The 25,327-nt window shown below is 44.7% G+C and overlaps 1 pseudogene; it reads left to right on the top strand.

Moving 5' to 3' along the window:
* The first annotated feature begins 1,903 nt into the window (after positions 1-1,903).
* On the top strand, positions 1,904-24,864 carry LOC139019278 (zinc finger protein 211-like; annotated as a pseudogene).
* Positions 24,865-25,327: the final 463 nt, after the last annotated feature.

Here is a 25,327-nt window from a genome sequence, read left to right on the forward strand (position 1 = left end):
GGGTGTGGGCGCCTGACAGGTCCTACATCCCAAGGGGCTGCATCCAGAACAGTGAGTCGCTCATGGGTATCACATGTTGTGATGGGGTGAAAGAGGCTGACAGGCTGCAATGCCAACGTGTAGGCTTTTGGTTGTTTTGGATAGGTTGGGGGGATTCAGGAATCCTGGGCCTGTTTTCTGCATAAAGGCAACAGAGAAGATGAGGTGAAGTTTTGTGAGAGAAGTTTTAGTTTCATTCTCAGGAAATTGGGGCCATCAATGGCTGTGAACAAAAAAGGGACATTGAGGTAGGGTTCTAAACTCTTCCCCCAAATGCTCAGAAGAGCACAATGGAAGAGAGAAGATATCCAACAGGTACAGGAAATGGAAGTCCTTTGAAAGATAATGAACTTGGGAAGAGTGTGCACTGAGGTCTAAAGCTAGAGGTATTGCAGTCATCTCTAGATCACTTTACCTCGGGGGTGGGCAAAGGTACTGAGCCACTGAGCCCATGGTTCCTAGCAATTTCCAGGCTCTCAACAGAACTTTTTCTTTCACAGATTTCTGCAAATTCAGAATCGCTTACAGCAGTGGTTGTCAACCTTTGCTGCACATTAGAATCACCTGGGAATCTTTTTAAAATCCTGATTTCTGGGCCTCATCCTCCAGAAATTGTTTCTTTGTTATGGGGTGGGGCCACAAAGAAACAGAATTTCTGGAGGATGAGCCCCAGAAATCAGGATTTTAAAAAGATTCCCAGGTGATTCTAATGTGCAGTCCAGGTTGAGAACAACTGGCTTAGAAGGAATTGGTTTGTGGGGCTTATTCCAGGGCCTGACACTCCTATGGTCTCTGAGATAGAGGTGTCCTGGGACTGTCCAGCCGCCCTTCCAGTCCTTGCACCTGGGGAACTTGAAGAGACACCAAGCCCAGAACCCTAAGTCCAGGTTTATGGTCATGTGAGTGGTCCCTCCTTTCGGCTGCCAGGAAGTGGATGTGATAGGTCCTTCCAAGCATAGTTTCCAGAATGAGCCAATTGGAGTGAAGACTGAGCTGACTCAGGGACCAGCGAGTGTCCTTTTTTTTTCTTACCTAGGAACTGCTAATGATGGGACAGGATTCAGGTCTAGAGGGATGTTGTGCTGACTGTTCTGCAGGTGATGAGAGCAGTGCGAGATATAGAGCAGTGGAGGCAGGTGATAGGAACCAGGCCATTAGATTCCCTGTGGGTGCATCATGTTGAACAATGTGGATGTGAGGGAGGTGGTAGAAAGACTAGTCATAGTGAGTGTGATGGTAACTGACCCAATGTCATGAGGAAGGGAGAGGGTAAGAGAGAAATACATTATAAAGGCGGTGATTTGAATTTTGGAAAGAAGCTGATTAGGAAACAACACATCCTTCCCAAGGCATATTTTCTGTTAACTTTGGATTTGAGCCTCTCGAAAGAAGTGGTGTGAGAGAAATGTAGTGGAAAGAATGATGTGCAGCAGGTACTACAATGTGAAGGCCTCAGCACTTTGGGATTAGGGTGGGAAGGGTGAAGTGTGATTCCATGCTTTTGGTGCCTTGTAGAGACAATCTAGGGGACTACAAAAATATTGCTTGACAGGATCAGCGTCAAAACACTCACACTCCCTTTTGGGCCAACGTGTCTTCCAACCTATGTTCATGACACCCAATGTGTTGAGTAGAGGCAGTGGGGCCTACGTGTCTGGCTTAGAGCTCAGGTATCAAAATGTTTTTATCTGCCCTTATTGTTGGTGGAAGGCACAGTATCAGTATGGATACAAGGAGAGAGTGATTTTGATGGGACCTAGGCCTAATATCTTCTCAGATGGAGTAGTAGAGGGAGCAGATGGATGGGGAGTATGATGAATGTAAAATCATAGGAGAGAAGCTGAACTGTCCCCATTAACAGGATATGATCTTTGATGACTTGGCCATTACCTTCTCTCAAGAGGAGTGGGGGCTCCTTGATGAGGATCAGAAACTTCTGTACTGCGATGTGGTGCTGGAAGTTTTTACACTTCTGTCATCTGTAGGTAAGACCTTTACATCTCTCCTATTGTCCTGAAATGATGGCCTCTGTTCCTTTATTCTGCAGGTGTAGCTTTCTCTCTCCCACAGCCAGACCATGGGCTCTGCCAATTTTCCCCATTATCTTGTCAAATGCCCTGTGGCTGCCAATCCTAAGCTGTGTGGAGAGCCCTGAGCAATGGACTCCACGAACATCCCTAACACCAATTGCCTCAAAATGTGCAGGAATATCTGGGAGTCAGGAGGCTTAGAGGGAGCCTCATGGTTTCCACCTGCTCTTCTTCTCCCTGAGGAGGTGACTATATCCAGATCCATGGCTTCCATTTCTACCCCTTCCTCTAGCTAAAGTTTCTTTGTGACTGTGCCAGGTTATGTTCTTCACTTACATGAACCATGGCTGTTCTTGTAAGACCCTCCTTTAATTGTTGTTTGTAATCTTCACTTCCCTGAATACTATTGCAAGCTGAATTACTCTGGGCCAGTACAGGCTGCTCACCTCTGCTCTGTTGCATTTCATTAATACTCAGAATATTTCTATTTTATGTATGTGTGCAGGGAGAACCCTGTTTTTTTTTACACAGGATGAACATGCAAGGTATTCTCAGAGGAGGCTTGGCCCTGTTGAGTGGTAGCTGGGGAAAAGTATGACATAAGGGAGGTGTACAGATCATACAAGGAACTTGCTCATTTCCAACAGTTTTGACATGAAAATGACACTGGCAACACCTCATTTCTACCTCATCTTTCTCGTACTTGACACTTTGCTAACTTATCTTTTCAACTATGACTTCCTGGATTTACTGCTGCCTTCATCTTCCTGGTCTTTTTGCATCACCTGATTTTTTGCATTGCTCTCCCTGCAGTATTCTCAGACATTGACCTGCCAATGTGTCATGAGGTGCACAAACATGCTTAAATGATTCTTCAATATAGCTACAAAATTACTGAATTTTACTGTGAATGAGATATAACCTACCTCCTGCATAGTTTGCCAATGTCACCAGCAGACAAGCCATGCTGAACACTGTTAGATGAAGAATGAGCTGGAGATCTGGCTTCTCTTCCATGTGGTGCTTGCCATGTTTGTGTCTTATTTCTGGTGAGATCTTCCCTGCTTCATGATATTCAGAGGCCCAGAGCTTCAGCAGCCTCTTCTTAATCTTTCCAGCACATCTCTTATTCTTAGACAATTGAATGGAATGAATGTATTATGTGTAACACACTTTTGCAATGGGCCTTCCCCTGTCACCACAGTAAACATGCGGTTCCTCACCATTTCTCTGTTTTCAGGTTGTTGGCATAAAATGGATGAGAAGAAGGAGCCTACTAGGCAGAGTGTATTTAAAGGAGAGTCACAGGACAGGGCTTCTAAAATGGCTCCAGCAACCCAGAAGACCTACCTGTGTAAGTGGTGCTTCTCAGTTTTAAAACATATTTTGCACCTGACTGAGTCACAAGCAGCATACTCTGAGCAGAAAGCCTTCTTCAGTGACACATCTGTGAAAGACTTCTTTTTAAGTGCAAAATGTCACCAGAAGCAAAGAGATTCCAGTGGAGAGAAGCCCTGGAAAGAAGATATGGACAGGGTCTCGTTTGTGACCAGGTGCAGCTTCTATTTAACATGGGTGCTTTCAACCAGTAGGGAGGTTGGCAAAGACTTGCCAGCCATCTCAGATATTCTCCAACACCAGGCCACAGTTAGCACTGAGGAGCCACACAGTAGCAATGACATTTTCCAGGAACATCCCAGTGCAAAAAGTCATCACCAATATGTTGAATGTGAAAAAGCTGCCAACAGCAACCAGAAAGTTGTTCAAAATCTGGATGTCTCCTCTGGAGAAGTAAATAATGAGTGTAACAAATGTGGGAAATGTTTCACACGAAAGTTTAACCTCATTGAGCACCAGAGAGTGCACACTGGAGAAAAGCCCTATGAGTGCAGTGATTGTGGGAAATCCTTCAGTTGGAGGTCTAAACTCAATCAACACCAGAGAGTTCACACTGGAGAAAAGCCTTATGAGTATAGTGATTGTGGGAGGTCCTTCAGTCGGAGGTTTACACTCAATCAACACCAGCGAGTTCACACTGGAGAAAAGCCCTATGAGTGTAGTGATTGTGGGAAGTCCTTTAGTCAAATTCCTACACTCAGTCAACACCAGCGAGTTCACACAGGTGAAAAGCCCTATGAGTGTAGTAATTGTGGGAAGTCCTTCAGTCATAGATCTACCCTCATTAAACACCACAGGGTTCACACTGGAGACAAACCCTATGACTGTAGTAACTGTGGGAAGTTATTCCGTCATAGATCTACCCTCACTACACACCGCAGAATTCACACTGGAGAAAATCCCTAGGAGAGTGGTGATTGCCAGAAAACTATACTATTCAGTGAAAACTATACTCTCGTTGAACTTCAGAGAGTTCACACTGGAGAAAAACCTTACCAGTGGCGTGAAATTGGGAAATCTTTTAGCCAGGCACCTGAGACTTCACTCTGGAGAAAAGCCTTCAATGTGTACAGAATATTTTATTTTACTCAATCAGAATAACAGTAGTGAAGGAGACTCTTTGACACCTATTTACCAAAATGTAAACTCCTTTTAATGGAACACACACTCTGCTACACTCCTCATAGGTTTCAGAATCAAGTGAGGCTTTAAGGAGCTGCATGCACTTGCTAACCTGCTTGAGCCTACTACCCGATTGATGTCACTGTGAGTACTTGTGGCTGGAGTAATTTCACCTCTACCACCTGGCTCACCTGAACAGTGTGCATCAGTCACAACCCCTGCAAGCTCAGGGAAAATGAATTATGTGTTATCACTTCTGCCTCATGAATAATGAATACTGAAGTTTTGGCAGGATCTGCACTCCTTTCTTTCTGACTAGGGAATGGACTGAGCCAGGGTTTGTCCAGAGCACCCATGCTCAGCTAGCCAATGCCAGCTGTTTCAGGGACATGTGGTTCTCACAATATGCTGTGATGAATGGGTTCAGGTTCTAATTCACCAACCTGCTAGCAACTTGCTGTATACTGCTCTGATTTATGATCATTTAGTAAAAGTGTTTTTGCCTTTGTACTTTTAATTCTGTTAGTTCTATCCACTGCCTGGATGATTTGAATGCAGAGTTGTAACCTGACTGCATGTAGAAGTGAACAGATATTGTGGGGATCCCAAACTTTCTGTGATTTAAAAGGGACCACATGATGGCCTAAAATCACTCTTTTTTTTTCAGTGTCACACCAATAAATTTAATAAAAATATACTTTCAAAATATGTAAAAACAAAAAATGTGAGTGAAAAATGTTTACAGTCTAGTGCAGCAATGCTTATGTGAGGGGTTGTGAGGAAAAATGTGTATTCTGGTTGCCTGAAGCTTTACTGAATGAGAATATGTGTGAACATGCAGAGATATAATTAGTGACACTATAGAGAGGCAAAAAAAGTAAAAATTCCAAGTGTGTATTTTTTCATATTGCTCTTTCCTTGCCCCCCAAATTATCACTTCCTGTTCCTGGATTACCCTTGTTATTAGGAACTCTAAGCCATGTGTGGCACCATACCTCCACTTTCAACCATCCTTCAACCACAGATCCTGCCGTAGGTCCCTCAGCCTCTTGAAGTGACAATTTCCCCTAAAAGTGTTGGGTGTTCCTAGCTTCATCCTTTTTTTCATTTTGCTTACCCTCATCCTCAGACAGATGCCTCCTGCTTTTATTTTTATCACTCCTCACCTGAGGACTTTCCATTGATTTTTAGAGAGAGTGGGAGAAAGAGTGGTGAGGGGAGAGGACAGAGAGGGAAGAAAGAGAGAGAGTGAGAGACATCAATTGGTTGCCTCCCACACAAGGGGACTAGAACCTGCAACCCTTTGGTGTGTGCAGTATGTATTGAGATGATGGTACACTGCGTGTTCATGATGTTTCCTTGAGATGTACATATGAAGCCAGACAACCAAGGGTTCCAGGTTGCCTGTCCTACTTGAGCCAATAAAGCACAGACAGGGTGGAATTGTATATGAGCGTTGATTCCAATAATGCCGGTGGTATGGGAGAGCAGCAGGTCACGCAGGAAGATCTGCTCTGTACCCCACTCTCCCATAAGCCAGCGAGCGGGCTGTACGGGGAACAAGGACAAAGTTTCCATGGGGAAGTGGGCAAAAGGAGTAAGGATGGGTATAATGGTCACAGATTACAGGCAATGTGGGCAGTGTGGGCTGGGGGTTGCAAAGGGCAGGGGGCATCCAGGACTCCATTGTTTCCTTTCCTCAACAAGGTTGTTAATCTTTCCATGATAGTGGCAGCTCCCACATGGGGAGGATGGCAGCATTTCCGGTGAGCTCCCAGGTCCTGCATATAACTCCCAGCCAGGTTAGAATGTGCTTTCTTAAATCAGAACAAACAATTATGGGTAACAGAGCATGAGTAATGTTTCTTATAATTATTTCTTATACATAATAAGTAGTCCCAAATATTCTATTTCTGCCACTGATGTGTACACTTGCCAAACCTGTAGCTTTAGTGTGTGTGTGAATGGAGTTCCATGCAATGATTCTTATTTACTTATTTATCTATTTTATTTAAAAACCTGTATGGTTTTATTGACGTCTCCTCAATTAATTCAACTTGAAAAAAAAGAGGGAGACAGAAAAAGATATAATGATTCCTGAGGTGTCCTGTTAAAACTCGCTTGTTTTTAAAGTCCCAGCCCCCAAGTTTGTCTAGAACCATCTCAGGGGCCAGGCATGGCTCCTCCGACAAGGATTCATTTGGGAGGGACTAAGGCACACCAACCTGCTGGTGACTATCAAATTGTTTCACCTCCAAGTGGGCTGGCAGGGCCCCTCTTCTGGACACCGCCTTATGCAGATGTTCCAAGAGCCCCTTCTGCCAAGGTCACTCTGTGCAGCCTCCCAGGTGTCCAGCGACTGTATCTTACTAGAGGGCAGGCTTCTGGGCACCCACACCAATTCCTGGGGTGAGAGATGGGACCCCCAAGGGGACACCAGAGGGTTGGAAGGGCAGGGGCAGGTGTGGCTCAGCCTGGGGTGGGCAGGGGCAGGGAAGAACACATTGTCTTCTCCATCACCCCTTGGGAGATTGCCTATGCAGCTGCCTCTGGCCAGGGTGCACAGACTCACAGGGAAACATACAGACACCTCAGGCACAGAAATACACAGGTACAGAACACCCCCATCTAAGATGGTCACTCAGGTGCAGGGCTTATGTCCAGGTTCACCGAGACCAACACTGTAGACACAGGCAACAACTTGAGGGGAACACACACACACATAAACACACACACAATCAGGAACACCCAAAGGGGCAGCAAATTCACACATACAACCAACACGCCCACATGCAAATAAACACTCCTCAAATGATGAGTCAAACACTCCTCAAATGCTGAGTCAATGTATCTTGAAGGAAACATTGAGAATTAAGGTGCTGCCCTGGCCAGATGGCTCAGTTGGTTGGAGCATCATTTAATTTATTCCCCAGACCCTCAGAAAAGATTGAGGGTTCAGTTCTTGGTAAGGGGATATAGCTCAGTTGAGGAATCCATACCTGCTCAGGGTGCATAATGGAGGCAACTGATCAATATTTCCTCATTTCAATTTTTTTTCTCTGTCTCCCTTCCTCTGTCTCTAAAATCAATGACCATATCCTCGGATGTAGACTCAAAATGTATTAAGGAGTTGAGATTTCAAGAACATCCCATTAAATCCAGAGCAATCTCTCTAGAACAGTCATCAGAATCATCTAAACCCAGTGGAAGACTGTCTCCTTTTACCTAAGAGGCTGAGAACATCGATATCATGGATCTCAGGAAGATCCCACACTATTAGTTTCATTGTCATAATCTTCTTCTTGCTTATATTTAAGCATTAAATTCTCATGATTTCTGAATAAAGTCATCACTTAATTTTTTTAACGTAAGTTAATCTTTGAGAGATAAAAATGAACTTACCCCTGGGAAAAGGCAGTTCTGAAAGATTCCAACATGGCTTTAGGGAGATAGTGGGGTGGATCGATCCCATGGTGAGCTAGAAAGTGTGCGTTACATAGAGAAACCAGGTTTCTAACCTATAAAAACACTGCCAGCAGCACAGGAAGCAGGAGCCAGCCAGCTTGCAGCCTTTCATAAAGCAGAGCGGCCCCTGGAGACCACTTGGAGGCTGATGGCGGGTTTCTAAAGATGGTTTCTTGAGAAAGACATATTGAAATGTCTAAGGCTCCGCATTATCTCAGATATGGTTTCATTGATTGCACATCCTGCCCTATTTTTGTGACCTGTGGCCTGACCTTCTGAAATTCTGTGGGAAGTTACCATCATTGCTGCCTCCTTGGAAAGTTCTGTAGTGGTCATTTTCCTCTGGAGCACTGTGCTTGCGGTGAGTATACGAAGTACCTTACAGACACACTTTAATAATAAAAAAGCAAGTTGTTTAAGCCCCAGGACCTTCCCTTTGCACTCAGTCCTGAAAGGTTTCCTCTGGACACAGAGTTTGCTGGAGGTGCCCACAGCAGCCCTTCCGAAGGCAGCCCGGGGCTGAGATAAACTGTGAGTCTTCCCGAGGGAAAAGTGAAGTCCTCACCCAGCTCCCACAGCCCAGCCAGGACCCCACCTTCTGATCCTGGTTGTTCAAACCAGCCACAGGGCCGCCCTTCAGCTCCCAAACAGGCCTGGCTGCTCCCGGAAGCCCCTCCACCTGGACTCTGCCACCCCTTCCCAGACTTGCTTCGGAAGAACCCACCGACTACCCTGGCTCCACCTTCCCCCGAGCTCCCACCATCTGTCCCAGCTCTCCTGCCCATGGTTTGTGGGCTGTCCCCCACTAGAACCCCAGTTCCCAAAGGAAGGAGACTCTGTACGTCCAGAGTCTGGAAGAGGGAGGCTCAACAATGCCATGGCCTCAGACGCTACAGATCTCATGTGTGCCTGCCCTTGGCTGGTGTCCCTCCATCCAGCCTGATTCAAGTTCTGGTCTCTAGAGCCTTCCTTTCACCCACCCACTTAAGAACCCAGGCCCATGGACTGGCAGTAAATGCCCTCACCAACCATATTCAACCCACAGCCCAGCAGCGCACTGTCCCCTAGAGCTCAGGGCTCATCACCTCAACACAGCATCAGGGGTGTGCTCTGCACAGGCCAACCTAGGGAGGGGGGACACTAGCCACAGCACATCCCTACAATGTGCTATGATGTAAAGGCCAAGCCCCTCCTTCTAGAAACCCTTGTATTGCAGAATGTTCCCGCCATTAAAAAACACAGCACCATTTCCTGGAAAATCCATGGTACCTCCAGGACCCTTTAAGGACAGGGCTTTATTTTTAATTAAATCAAAGTGGGAAATGACCCCAAAAATGCAAAAACAGAGACTCAAATGACTCCAGTGGTGCTCAGGGCTGTGTGTGTGGGATGGTTGTAGGCAGGACTTTCCAAAGATGAACCCATCAGGAGACCAAAGAATCAGGAGGTGCCCCCCATACAGAAGGAGGTGCAGCCGCAGTGGGTCAGGTGACTTGGAGATGGGGAAGAGCAGGCTGGAGAGAGCACCGAGTGGAGACAGACGGTGCCTGGCCAGCTCCTCTCAGGCAGACACAGAACCCAAATTCCTACCAGGCCACCTGTTGGGCTTCATTCTGCCAACCCCTGGGATGGACAGACAATATCCCAACTGCAGTAGGAACATCCCCAGCAAAGGCAGGATGGAGTGAGGAGGGGGGCGCTGTGCAGGCAGATGACTCATCTCAGGGCAGTGGGCGAATGGTTCTCTCTCTCTCTCTCTCTCTCTCTCTCTCTCTCTCTCTGTTAATCCTCAACTTAGGATGTTTTTTCATGACTTCTACAGAGAGTGGAAAGTAGGGGTTAGGGAAAGAGAGAGAGAGAAACATTGATGTGAGACTCATTGGCTGGATGCCTTGCCCACGCACCCCAAGTGGGGCTGGGGATCCAACCTGCAGCCCAGGAACATGCCCTTGATTGGGAATCTAATTGCCCACCCTTCATGTGTGCGGGATGACCCTCTTACGATTGAACCACAATGGCCGAGTTGGGGTGGATGTTTACCCCATAAGGAAAGATCAGGGCCATTTTCTCTTAGTAGTTTGATGAAGATCGATCACCTCTTTTAGTTGCTAAACTTCAACACACTTCCATCACACCAGAAGCTCCCTTGGCTCAGCAGCCAGCAACCCTCCTGCTGGGCAGACGATCAGCCTGTGCAGGTCAATGTTGGAAGCGATTTATTACAGTGGAATGGGTGGGGCCTTCCTGGATCACAAATTTTCTTGGAGCTCAAGCCGACTCCTAGGTCAGGTCCATTAGTAACTCATGCAGCAGAGCTTAGTCCATTTCCTACTAACCATGGGATAGAGTGGCCACCAGCCTGGATTTGGACTAGAGAGGGCCTCAGAGCCACATATAAGGACCCAGCACCAACTCTCCCAGACAACTGCTCACTGCTTTGGCTGCCCACACCCATCTGGCCAGCTGCCACTGTGGCTCCCAGCCTTCACACCTGAGAGCAATCTGGGCTCCTCAACCACCTGAATCTGAAATAGCCCCACCCCAACACCTGGCTGGAGGGTGCAGAGACCACAGGGGCTTGTCCAGGCCCAGAGCTTCTTCTGGCTGCTTTGATTTTAGTTCCAGGGAACACACTGACGTCATCATTTCTTGTGGGTAACTCTGTAGCTCACCCTGGTTCCCTATCTGCTACACTGAAAGCAGAGGCACCTCCCTCATGTTCCCTCAGTCATTTCCTGCTCATGCTCTGCCCTCATGAAACCCTGGCTTCTGGTCACCATGGGGTCCCTGGGCTGTGCAGGTGTTCTAATGTGCATGGATTGACAGGGTGAATGAAACAAATATATTGATTTTAGAGAGTGAGAAAATGGGGAGAGAGAGAGAAACATTTATTTGTTCTTCCACTGATTTTAAACATTCCTTGGTTGATTCTCCTAATTGCCCTCACCTGGGATGCAATCTGCACCCTTGGGGTTATCCATATGAGACTGTGACTCACTGCACAATCCACACATGGCCAGACATACATGGGATTTTAAGCAAAATAACCCACTAAGGTACCTGAGATTAGATAGACAGGAGAACCACCTTGATGACATATAATGAGGAAAGTCTATAATATGATTCATGGGTTTTCATCAGTGTTTTCTTTACATGGAAATATTTCAAATATGCTATTACAAAGGCAAAATATTTCATTGCATCAGTTATTCTGTATTCAGAGAAAGAAAGACTGAGAAGGGTCAGATGAATTTGGTTTCAGGAATGCATGCATCTATGGAACCATCAAAAGCATATGTTTGAAAAAATGTACATTTAAAATGATTGTACTTTAATAAAACTTTTAAAAATGTATAAAACTTGCCACTTCCCAATTATTTTATTGTTTATAAAATTTCTTGAGCATATTTGTTGCTACTGTATCAGTACATTGGAAAGAGGTATAATGATGTGCTACTAAAATCTTATCATATCCATGTTCGATACCATCATTTTAGCAGTTTATCACTGACAATGATGAGAATATTTATATGAGGGAAAATGACAAATACTACCAATCTAGACTTCGCTTAATGTATTATTGAATGCTTAGACTTAAAGAGTATGGGTAATGTTAACAATGCAGACTGAACTTATAAGTATATCGTATACTAGTAAGTGGGCCTCTAATTCTACATAGGATAGAAATTGAGAAAAGTAAATTTTCTTCTAGTATTCAAAACCAATAGTTCTTATGGCAGAGAAGTCACTCAAATCATTGAGGAATGAGTGAAATTCAAACATATGTGTTAGATGCTGCACTGTCCTCCTCTTGGTTAAAATAATAAATTCATTTAAAAATAGTAAAAGATTCTGGAGAGACAATGAAAGAGATTAAGACATCGTAATAAATGCAATGAAATAAGATCACCATAAAAAATTCTTAGGAAATGGAATTAAATGAAAGCCAGGTAACACTAGACTCATTTCAGGGGCTAGTATTTACAAAGGTTAACCATTGCATGGGCTGGCAGATTTGTAGAAAAACTGGAATATTTATTAATGTGGGTGGGTGGGAAGGCAAAAAAAAAAACCACAACAAACAACCCTTGACTTTAGATCACATTTCTGCATATCTTAAAATGTAAAACATTCCCCTATATTACAACATTTTGATAAATAAAACATATAACTATATAAAGAACTAAACACAAATATTCCCAGCAGATTTATTTATAATACCACAAACCTGGAAATAATTAAATCATAGAGAGGTCAATAGATAAAGTGGTTATCCATAGAACAAACACAGTACTACTCAGCAATAAAAATTACGTATTTACATAAGCATTAGTTTTGAATCTTAAAATAACCGTGTAGCATGAAGAAAAACAGTATTTATGAAAGAGTATACACCTGGTAGTGCCTATAAAATTATAAAAAATATGAACTAATTTATTGTAAGGGAAGGAAAATTAATGACTGCATTGAGGGCTAAGGAAGGCAGAAAGAGACATTATAAAAGGGTAGGAGGTAAATGTGGGGTGTGCCAAAAGTAGGTTCAGAGTCCTTGTTATGAAATAAAATAAATAATAAAACAAAAATATACTCTGCCCTGGCCAGTAAGGCTCAGTTGGTTGGGCATCATCTTGTCCAGTGAAAGGTCACTGATACCATTCCAGGTCAGGGTCCAGGCCCCACCTCAATGCCCGGTAGGGGGCGTGCAGGAGGCAAAAGATCTACATCTCTCTCTCATATCGTGTTTCTCTCTGCCTCCCCACCCCCTACACTTTCATAAAGAAAACTGAATAAAAGTATCTTTTAAAATATTTTTAAAAGAATCAACTCCATGTTTTGCATACTCACAACCATAAGACTACTTCTGCACTAGCATCTGTATGAGTGACAGATAAGTTTATTTCACATGTGACAGTTTCACAGCTTTATATCTGTGTCAAAGGTCACCAAATAGTATACATCAGAAAAGTGTGCTTTTTTGCATGTCAGTTCTCATTTCCTGGGAGGAACAGCCTTGCCTCAGTGGCAGCAAATATTGGCAGCAGCGAAGACTATTGCCCTCAGAACCAACAGGAATGCTGACTGGTCACTAAGACACAACCTGGGATGAATTAGGGCATTACCTTCCTCTAGCTTCCAGTCCTTGCCTGTTGAGCAGCTACCCTGAGGTGAACACCCTTATAGAGGTTAGAAAATCCCACAACACCATTAGGTAATTGTTTTCTGCCAATGACTTCAGCTACAGGAAACAGTTCTGAAAGTTGTGAGAAAGCCTGTACACAGATCCCATAAGCCACAGACCCTGGAACCACTTGTGGATTTACTTTCAGAAGAGGCCCTTTTCATCTAATTTACTGAAATCTCTTCACGTCCCTATTGAAACAGTGTTTCTGTCCTAATAGTGGCTCCACCTCAGAATCTTACAACAAATGACACCAGTGCATGAAATTTCCTACATCATAGCACATGGCTCCTTTGCAGAACCTGCAGAAGAGTTACCCTAAACATTGCTGAGTCTTATGTAATACCTACTGCGAACAGAGAATATAATTCATATTGTTCACAGAAGCACAGCAAAGGCCTCCTCTTCAGGGTGACCTTCGACCTCACCAAAATAGAGGCACCAGGCTGCAAATTAGAACCACCAATGTCCTGCATTCTTTCTTTCAAGGCCTTGGGCAGCAATGCAGAATAAGCCAATATTGGACCAAGAGAGATTTTCTGCCATCATGCTGCCCTCACAAAGCACAGAAAGTATGTTATTCCCACAATATCTCTTCACTTCTACATGCAGACAAATCACAACTGTGCTTTCAAATCATCCCACACAGTGAATAGAACTAACAGAATTGAAGGTACAAAAGAAAAAACACCTTTACTAAAAGACCATAAACCAGAGCAGGATACAGCCAGCGGTTTACAGGTTGTTGAATCAGAACCTGAACCTATTCACCACAGCATGTCTAGAGAAGCACAATGTCCCTGAAGGAGGTAGCGCTTCTTAGCTGAGGATGGGTGCTCTGGACGAACCCTGGGTCAGGTCCATTCCCTAGTCAGGGGAAAAGGAGTGCAGATCCTGCCAAGACCTCTGTGTAGTCATAATTACATCAAGTAGAAGTGAAAAGACATCATTCATTTTCCCTGAGCACGCCGGGGTCTTCACTGATGCACACTGTTCAGGTGAGCCAAGTGGAAGATGTGAATCACTTCAGTCACAAATACTGGCAGTGGCATCAATCGTGAAGTAGGCCTGGGCAGGTTAGCAAGTGCAATGCAGCTCCTAAAAGCCTTCCTTTTACCTGAAACTTAAGAATATAACAGAGTGTATGTTCCCTTAAAAGGGCTTTGTATGTTGGGAAATGGGTGTCAAAGTCTCTTTCATCACTGTTATTCTGAATTAGAAAAAAAAAACAAACCTGCACATTTAAGTCTTTTCTCCAGAGTGGACTCTTAGGTGTCTAACTATGCTAGGTTTGCATGTAAAAGATTTCCCACATTCACTACACTCATAAGGCTTTCCTCCAGTGTGAACTCTGTGGTGGTTAATGAGGTGAGACCTCTGACGGAAGGTCTTTCCACAGTCACTACACTCACAAGGCTTTCCTCCAGTGTGAACTCTCTTATGTCGAATGAGGTTAAACTTTTGTCTCGAACATTTCCCACATTTGTGACACTCATAATTCACTTCTCCAGAGCCGACACCCAGATGTTGAACAACTTTCTGATCGTGACTGGCAATTTTTTCACATGCAACACACTGATGATGACTTTTCCCATCAAGATATTCATGAGATACCTCACTGGCACTATGTGGCTCCTCAGTGCTGGATAATATCTGAGATGGCTGGCTTGTCTTTGCCAACATTCTGAATGGTTGAAGGCACCCATGGTAAGTAGCAGCTGCACCAGGTCACAAACGTGGCCCTGTCCATATCTTCTTTCCAGGGCTTCTCTCTGCTGGCATCCCATGGCTGCTGGTGACAGTTTGCACTGAAACAGGAGTCTTTCACAGATGCATCAAGGAAGAAGGCTTTCAGCTCAAAGTATGCTGCTTGTGGCTCAGAGTCAGGTGCAAAATATGTTTTAAAACTGAGAAGCACCGCTTACACAGGTAGGTCTTCTGGGTTGCTGGAGCTGTCTTAGAAGCCCTGACCTGTGACTCTCCTACAGATACACTCTGCTCAGGAGGCACCTCCTCCTCATCCATTTTGTGCCAACAACCTGAAAACAGAGAAATGGTGAGGAACTGAATGTTGACCTTGGTGACAGGGGAAGGTCCATTGCAAAAGTGTGTAACAAATAATACGTTGGTTCCATGCAATGGTATGAAAATTAAGATGTGATGGAAGGATTAATAAGAGGCTGCTATGAGGCTCTGGGCCACTGAATATCACAAAACAGAGAAGCCCTCACCAGAAATGTGATACAAAGATGGCAAGCACTCATGGAAGAGAAGCAGGATCTCCACCTCATTCTTCTGCTAACAGTGTTCAGCATGGCTTGTCTGCTGGTGACGTTGGCAAGATGTGCAGAAAGTTGGTTATGTCTTATTCCAGTAAAATTCAATAATCTTGTAGCTGGTGATTGAGGATCACTTAAATATGTATACATACCTCATAACACAAGTGCAGGTTAATATCTGAGAATACTGCAGAGAGCGCAGTGCAAAGGATCAGGTGATGCCAGAGGTGACAAAGATGAAATTAGCCAAATCCAGGAAGTCATAAATGAAATGACAAGTCACCGAAGTGTCAAGTACGAGAAAGAAAAGGTAGAAATGAGGTGTTACAGTTGCACTTTCACCTAAACACTGTACACAGCCTTTATGTCATCTCTCCTACCAGCTGCCACTCAACAGGGCCAGGCCTCCTCTGAGACCATTTTGCATGTTCATCCTGTTTAAAAACCAGGGTTCTCCCTGTACCTTCTACTGTACAAGTTCGTAAAAGGTAAATATTCTGGGTATTAGTGATAGACATCAGTGGTGAGCAACCAGCACTGGCCCAGAGCGATTCGGCTTGCAGTAGTGTTCAGGGAAGGGACTATTACAAACAACAACTGAAGGAGGGTCTTACAGGAAAAGACCATGGTTCCTGTAAGTAAAGAACATAACCTGGCATAGACAGTCATAAAGAAACTTTAGCTAGAGGAAGGAGGTCAAAGTGGAAGCCATGGATCTGGACATAGTCACCCCCTCAGGGAAGAAGAGCGAGGGGGAACCATTAAGTTGTTTGACTCCAAGACACTGCCTGCACATTTTGAGGCAATTGGTGGTAGGGATGGTAGTGGAGTCCATTGCTCAGGACTCCCCATACAGCTAAGCACTGGTATCCACAGCACATTTGACAAGACAGTGGGGGAAATTAGCAGAGCCCGTGGTGTGGCTGTGGGAGAGAGAAAGCTACATCTGGAGAATAAAGAAAGAGAGGACATCACTTTAGGACACTAGGAGACATGTGAAGGTCTTACCTACAGATGGTACAAGTGCAAAAACTTCCAGCATCACTTCGCAGGAAAGAAGTCTCTGAGCCTCATCAAGGAGCTCCCACTCCTCTGGAGAGAAGACAAAGGCCACGTCCTCACAGTCCATATCCTGTCATAATAGGGACAGTTCATTCCATGGTCAGCTTCTCTCCTAGGATTTTACATTGGTCATACTGCCCACCCTTGACATCCATCTGCTCCCGCTACTCCCCACATCAGAGAATATACCAGGCCTGGGTCCCATCAAAATCACTTTCTCCTTATATTCCTACTAATATTGTGTCTTCCCATACCAACAAAGGCTGCTGTGCAGATAGGTTATACCTGAGTGCTGGAACCCACATGTAGGCCACCCTGCCTCTTGTCAATACAATGGATGTTACCAACAGAGTGTAGGTAGAAATGTTGTTCACAAACAGAGTTGAGTGATTTGAACTAGTCTTGTCAGGCAATACTTTTGTAGTCCCCCCCAAAATACCAAGAACATGGCATCACACTTCACACTTCCGACCCTAATCCCAGGGTGCTGAGGCCATCACTTTGAACTACATGCCACACATAATTCTTTGAACCACACTTCTCTCCTATATCTTCATTCTCAGATGCACAACTTCAAAGTTAATGCCAATATGTCATGAGAAGGACAGGTTGTTTCCTAATCAGCTTATTTTCCAAAACTCTAACTCACCACCTCTGTAATGTATGTCTCTCCTACCCTTGTCCCTTCCTCATGCCACTGGAGATTTTCAAGCCAGGTGACACTGATGTATGCTGTCCCATACCTATTGATCACTGTGTCAGCTCTCTACATCAAATGGCATGTAGGCATATGTATGGCATCTAAGCTCTGGACCTGGCATTTAGCACAACAATACCCCTCTTTTCAGCTATTACCCTAAAATACCCCATATCATGTCATCTAGACATCACCAGAAATGCACTCACCCTTCATTCACTCTTATGTCAATGTCAGGTCCCTATGTCCATGAATTCACACTACATCTGCACATGCACATCACTCTTTCTACCACACCTTTCTCACACATGCACTCCCACAGCCCCAGCCCCCATAGTCATCTCCTTGGCCTCTTACTCATTTCTCAGCAAGTGTGTCCAGCGAGTTCTTGGCATGTTCTACCAAAAATGAAGTACTACCGCAATTCAGATAGTCCACACTCATGGAAGCACCCTTGAATACTGTTAAAAAGGCCTCCCTCCTTGATTGTTTTTTCATTCAGACTCACAGATTGAGGATCACATCAGATCTCAGATATCCAGAGGCCACCTCCATTGGTACTGCATTTGATGTCCCTTCCCAGTGACAGCATTTATCCCTCCACTTAACTGTCATACCTGTCCCAGCCTGAATGGCCTTCTACTCCATGCCAAGTGGGTCTCACAGATGATCACTCATACCACTAAGCTAACCCATCAGACTGACAGCAACACTCCAAGACACACCAAGGGTCACAGCAAAATCCTGGCGGGTGTGTTGAGAATAAATACCCATTAGCCCATCTCATCGGTGAATTACTCTTTGGCCTTCAATTCATCTTGTGTTCACTCATCTTTTGGAAGCCTTGGCCACTGCCAAATTATAATATCTCTCCCACCCTCTAGTTGACCACTTCCGTCTCTATTATGTGCTGTGACACCTGACTCCCACAAACTGGGAGCCAAGCAGGAAACCCAGTCCTCAGAGTGACACTCTCTTTCCTAAGCTACTATTATCATCCTGAAATGATTCCAAATTGTAAAGCCATCTACAGCCCAGGATGGTGTGGCTCAGTTGGCTGAACATCAACCCATTCACTGAGAGGTCACTGGTTGGAATAAGCCCTGGTCAGTTCACTTGCCTGGGTTTCCTGCTCAATTTCCAGTAGGGGGCGTGCAGAAGGCAACCGATCCTTGGATCCTGCTCATGAATATTTCTCTGTCTCTTTTGCTCTGCCTTCCTCTCTATCTCTAAATTTAGTAACAACATATTTTTTTTAGAAAAAGGTGATCTATACCTCCACTCTGGTCCATACACTCTCCACTACCTTTTTAAGAAATCTGCATCCTGAATTGCTCCTCAGAGTTCCAGACTCTGGTGAAATACCCTCAGTACTATGTTATATACCCTAACAGGCCAATCAATAAATAAATAAATTAATTAATTAATTAATTAAGTTTTTATATCCCCAACGAACATTACTCTACCTATACATTTACCCATCTCAGTTGGTGATGCTTCCATACCTCCAGCTGATAAATCCATGACATCCCATCATTCCTGACTCTTATTCCTCTCTTGCGACCTCAAAATTAGAAATCTGAGTGGCCACACCTAAAACACTAATCCAGAATCTAAGTGCTTCTTCCATCTCCACAGCCACCCTCCTGGGCCAGTTACCATCAAACTAGCATGACTGTATCAACAGCTTATTTCCTAGCCATCCTACTGCCTCCCTCACACCCATATTATTCATCATGCTGCAGCCACAGGAAGTCTAATGAGACCTGGATCAGGTCACCTGCCTCCACTGCTCTATATCCCTCATTGCTCCCAACACCTGCAGCACAGATACCCAAGTAGTCACAACATTCAACTAGACCTGACTCCTGTCCCATTTTTAGCAGTTCCTATGTAAGAAAAAATAAATGGACACTTGATGTCCCTGAATTAGTTCAGCCTTCACTTCAAGCCTTTGCACATTCTGGAACCCAGCCATGGAAGGACCTATTACATCCAATTCTACTGAATTCCTTGCCAAAATCAGGTACCACTAATGTAACCCTAAACCTGGACTTAGGATTCTGGGCTTGGTGTCTCTTCAAGTTTCCCCAGATCCAAGGACTGGAAGAGTGGTTGGACAGTACCAGGACACCACTATCTCAGAGGTCACTAGAGTGTGAGACCGTGAAATAAGCTCCACGTGTAAGTGATTGTGTATTTGCAGGAATCTGTGGAAAGGGAAAGGGCTGTTGAGAGCCTGGAAACCACCTCCTGGGTCCATAGACTCAGGCTGCTCCTTACCCTTGCCCAGCCTTGGGGCCAGGTGATCTAGAGATGACTGCATTACCTCAGGCCTCAAGCCTGAGTGCACACTCTTGACAAGTTCATTATGTTTCAAAGGACTACATTTTCCTGTCCCCAGTGGGTATCTCCTCTCTTCTAGTGTGCTCTTCCTCTGAGCAGTTTTGGGAAAAGTTTACAACCCTGAAGCAGACAATGTCCCTCTTTTTTCACAGCCATCGACTGCCCCAGCTTCCTTGAGAATGAAAGGAAAACTTCTCACACAAAATGTTGCCTCATCTTCTATGCTGCCTTTAGGCACAACACAGGCCCAGGATTCCGGAATCCTCCCAGCTCAGCCACACCAACCAACACCTTATACATTGCAGCCCCTCACCCTCTTTCACCATGTCCCATCGTGTGCCACCCATGAGCGACTCACTATTTTGGACAATTTGACCTGAAATGCAGGACCATACAGGTGCCCACACCGGAGGCTGGAGTATAAATGGTGAGGCCTAGTTGAAGTCTGTAGGAAGAAGGGAGCCTTGGAGACACGGAGGCCTTAGTCCCGCCTGTTGCAGCTTATGAAGCCTCAGACACACCACTGCACAGCAGGGACACTGCACCCGATGCCTAGTCCTAGTCAGGACTCTGAGCACTGAAGCTACTGCCTATGATTACAGAACAAGGAGGTGACAATGACCACCAGGAGAAAGACGAAGGAAGTCAAGCCCAAACCAATGAGCCCCAGAATAATGCGCTGGTCCTGGGCTTTCATTGGCTAAACCCAGCCATCATTAGGTGCATTGCCCTTTGGGTATTGTACTTAACCAGGCCCCACAGGTGGCATTAGGATCTGAGTCACTCACTGATCATTGCAAATATTTGTGTTGGGAAATAACAACTTTAGGTTTCAAGGACTGGACACAGGTTTCTGGGAAGTGTTATCTGCAACTGATCTCTTGTTTTGAGATATTATTTCAGAGTCTGTGAAACAGAATCCTCCCTGAGGTCAAAAGTGTTATTTCAGTTATTCCTGAAGAGTGCAAATCTAAATGGATATATAATTTTTAAGTTTTTTTTAAAAAATTGACTTTTAGAGAGAAGAAATGAGAGGGAAAGAGAGAAACATTGATCAGCTGCCTCCTGCACACCCTCCACCCACTCCCTGGGCATCCAGCCAGGAAATCTGGGCTGTGCCCTCACCAATAATCAAACTGGCAACCTTTGTGTGCATGGGAAGATGCTCAACAAACAGCCACTCTACCAGGCTGATTTTGTATATTTAACATAAATATATCACATTATTAAGAGAAAAAGCAGGCTATGACAAAATATATGTAATCTCATCTTATTAATAAAAACAAATTTGAAAAGATACATAGTCCAAGTTCACATGTTGCGCATTATCAGAATGTTTGTAGTCAGTACACATTGTGAAGCTATGGAGCTAAGAGTTACTGAATGTTTACAACATGTGCCAGGCTCTGGATTCAGTGCTTTACATGCATTATTATTTCATGTAATCCTGTCTGCCACCTGAGGTCATTTAACCATCTGTTTTACAGAGAGGAAATCCAGGCTCCGAGACTCAATGTAAATTGCCTGATTGTAAAGTTAATACAAAGCAGGGATGGGAGTCAAATCCATGTGTCTCTAATAACAGAGTTCTGGCTTCTAATGTGAAGCTCTGCTGCCTCCTAGAACTTAGAATAGGAGATGCATAGCCATTAGGATGGATAGATGTTATTGTGAGTAACAAACAGTCCCAAAGCTTTTAGTGGCTTATGGTAGAAGGTTTCTTTCTTGTTCATAACATGTGCCCACCCTCATTTTCCTTGGAGCAGTTAAAGGAAAACCCACCATGTAGGTACCTGCTAGGTATTATCAGAGATGGGCAGAGAGGGTGGCCATGCTCACTGGTTCCAGGCTTTTCTGTTACAGGTGACAGGCTTCCCTCGCACCACATTTCATTGGTCAAAGCACGTAACAGGGCTGCAGCCAGCTTCAGGGGGTCAGAAGGAAAACCTGGCCTATTCGGTGGGCCCCATGAACTCGACCACACAGTGCTAACCTCTTTCGGGCTGTGCAGGGGTTAAGGGGAAGAGCGGGGAATGGTAGGAAATGACAGTGGAAATCAGTCAAGATGGTTTTCTTTCTCTTCATCCTCATAGTCTTTGTCACCGAGCTTCCCAAAGCCTTCACTGGCAGGATTCAAAGGAGTGAACTTCAATGAGAAGAGTTTGGTCAGATGTCATTGGCAGCAAACTCAACCCACTTCTGAGTGTGGCCTTGTGTAAATAAATCCCCGAGTGCTGCAGTCCACCCACAATTTGGAGGTGAAGATGCACATGTTAGGAGTGTTGATTGGGTACAGGAGTGCAAGCACTAGGCATCTATGTTCTCTTACATCAACATTCGGTCACTACCTTGTCTCTAAGTCTCTATACTTTTTCCATTGACCAGGTGAGTGCTCCATCAGGTGGGGCTGATGGTAAGAATGCTGACTTTAGTATCACTGGTGATCCTGGGTTTCCATTCATTTTGTGTGTGAACCTCTGCTAAATGTGGTCCCTCCATCTGTCTTCTCTTCTCCATTGCAGAGAGAACTGCGCCTAATTCTCCCTCGTGGCAACAGTATTTTCTTGTGGCCATGCACTCCCAGTAGATGACCAGATCACAGAGGTCAGAAAGTGATGCTCTGAGCAGCCCCACACCCCTTCCTCTATTAGATGTCAGCCTGGCTTTCTCATGGGCAATGGTGTTACCTGCTCTCCAGGGTCTGAGATTCCCACAGGACTCTCCCAGCCCTCTTTTGGGGTATCCAGTATCTCAGTTGTAGGGGGGATTTGGAGCCTAGGATTCTTCTCCTTCAGCTTTCTCCCATATGTTCCCTTCCACTTATTCCTTTCCAGGAATCATGGATCTTCCAGCTCCTCACAGAAGGTTTAGAGTCCTCCCCAAACACACACCTCCACACTCTGTAACTCCTTTCTGCCCTCCGAGTCTTCCACAATTCCCCACCTTTGCTCAGCAAGACCCTTTTCTTCATCCATCGCTGGGGCCTGAGATGGGTCCCCCTTGGGGACAACGTCGGTTTGGATGAGCAGGGGTAGAAGGAGCTCAGCCTGGAGGGTGGGGGAAAAGAACATATTGTCCTCTCCCTCATCCCTCAGGAGATTGTCTATGCAGCTGCCTGTTGCCGGGGTGCATAGACACACAAACTCACAGAGAAACAACAAACACAACAGGCACAGAAACACACAGGTACAGAACACCCCCAGCCTCAGCTGGGCACTCAGGTGCAGGGCCTATGCCCAGGATCAGAGACCAACATTGTAGACACGTACAGCACCTTGAAGGGAACACACAGACACACAAACACACAGACACAAACACCCTGGGCCGCCCAGTCAGTATGGGCCGTACCCCACACACAAGAGACACACAGAGGCACACACCAGAACAGACCTACACAGACATAGAACACTGACACCAAGAGAATACAAACCCACACAGATACAACCAGGAACACCCAAAGGGGCAGCGAATTCACACATACAATCAACAGCCACACATGCAGACAGACCCTCCCCCAAAGGCTAAGTCAAACTAATACTCTGTTTAGAAGGAAACATTAAGAATTAAGTGCTGCCCTGGCCAGGGGGTTAGATCCTTGGTGGGGCATGCCCAGGAAGCAACTGATTGATATTTCCTATGACACTGTTTCCTTTTCTCTCTCTCTCTCCCTTCCTTATTCTGTAAAATAAAAAAAAAAAAAAACATATCCTTAGTTGAAGATAAAAAATAAAGTGTTGACTTTTCAAAACAAACCATTAAATCTGAAACTATCTCTCTAGAACAGCTATCAGAATCATTTGAACTCAGGGCATGTCTGCCTCCTTTCACCTAAGAGGTTACTAGAATCCACACCATGGATCTCAGAAAAATCCCACACTATTAGTATCATTGTCATGATCCCCACCTTGCTTTTATTTAAGCACTAACTCCTATGACTGTTGAATAAAGTCATCTCTTTATTTTTTAAATTTAGGTTAGACTTTGAGTGTTGAAAATGAACTTACCCATGGGAGAAGGTCATTCTGAGGGATCCAATGTAGCTTTAGACACTGGAGTGTTAGAGTCCATAGTGAACTCAAAACTGTTTTTAAGAAGAGATACCCAGGCCCTAGCTGGTTTGGCTAAGTGGATAGAGCGACCACCTGTGAACTGAAGGGTCCTGGGTTTGATTCCAGTCAAAGGCACATGCTCTGATTGCAGGCTTGATCCCCAGTAGGGGGTGTGCAGGAGGCAGCCAACCAATGATTCTCTCTCATCATTGATGTCTCTATTTCTCTCTCCCTCTCCCTTCCTCTCTGAAATCAATAAAATATTTTTTTTTTGAAAAATAAGAGACACCCAGATTTCTAATGTGTAAAAGCACTGCCGTAACACAGGAAGCACGAGTCAGCCAACTTGCAGTGCTTCTTAAAGCAGGGAAGCCCCTGGAGACCACGTGGAGGCTGATGCCTTGTTTATAAAGATGAATTCCTGAGACAGGCCTCATTTGTGACCAGATGCAGCTTCTCCTTAGCATAGGTGCCTTCAACCAGTAGGGAGGCTGGCAAAGACTTGCCAGCCCTCTCAGATATTCTCCAGTACCAGGCCATGCTTAACTTTAGGAGCCACATAGTAGCAGTGAGATTTCCAATGAATTTCTCAGTGGAAAAATCATCACCACTATGTTGAATGTGGAAAAGCTGCCAGCCACAATCAGAAAGTTGTTCAACATCTGGATGTCTGCTCTGGAGAAGTGAATTATAAGTTTAAAAAATGTGGGCAAGGATTTAGACAAATGTTTAACATAATTCATCTTGAGAGAGTTCACACTGGACAAACGCCATATAAGTGTAGTGATTAGGGGGAAGTTCTTCAGACATAAGTCTAACTTTATTCAACACCAAAGAGTTCAGACTGGAGAAAAGCCATATGAGTGTAGTGAATGTGGGAAGATCTTCAGCCAAAGGTCTACACTCTGTCAACACCAAGAGTTCACACTGAAAAAAAAAAAAGTCTTCTGAGTGTACTTACTGTGGAAAGGCATTCCGTCAAAGTTCTCACCTCATTAATCACTTCAGAGTTCACACTGGAGGCAAGCCCTATGAGTGTAGTGACTGTGGGAAGTCCTTCAATCAAAGTCTCACCTCATTATACACTGCAGAGTTCAAAATGGAGAAAAGCCCCATGAATACAGCGATTGCCAGAAATCATTCAGGGAAAACTGCTCTCTTTGAACATCAGAGAGTTCATAGTGAAGAAAAAACTTAAGAGTGTAGTGAATGTGGGAAATCTTTTTACTGCAAATCAAGCAGAGTTAGACACCTGAGAGTTCACTCTGGAGAAAAGCCGTAAATGTGCAGGGAATGTTTTATTATTCTCACTTAGAATAGCAGTGCTGAAAGAGACTCTTGGATACCAGTTACCAAAATATAAACTCCTTTTAATGGAAAATACCCTCTGCTAGGTTCCTTATAATTTTTAGGTACAAGTGTGGCTTTAAGGAGCTGCATTGCACATGCTAACCTGCCCAGGCCTACTACCCAATTGATGTCACTGCGAGTATTTGTGGCTGAAGTGATTTCACCTCTACTACCTGGCTCACCTGTACAGTGTGCATCAGTCACAGACCCTGCTTGCTCAGGGAAAATGAATTATGTCTTCTCACAACTGCTTGATGAAATTATGAAAACTTCTAGCTCTTGGAAGGATCTTTTTTTAATATACAATATAC

The sequence above is a fragment of the Myotis yumanensis genome, unplaced genomic scaffold, assembly GCF_028538775.1.
Source record: "Myotis yumanensis isolate MYYU_CA2020_CCGP unplaced genomic scaffold, mMyoYum1.0.hap1 SCAF_11, whole genome shotgun sequence".
Taxonomy (NCBI): domain Eukaryota; kingdom Metazoa; phylum Chordata; class Mammalia; order Chiroptera; family Vespertilionidae; genus Myotis; species Myotis yumanensis.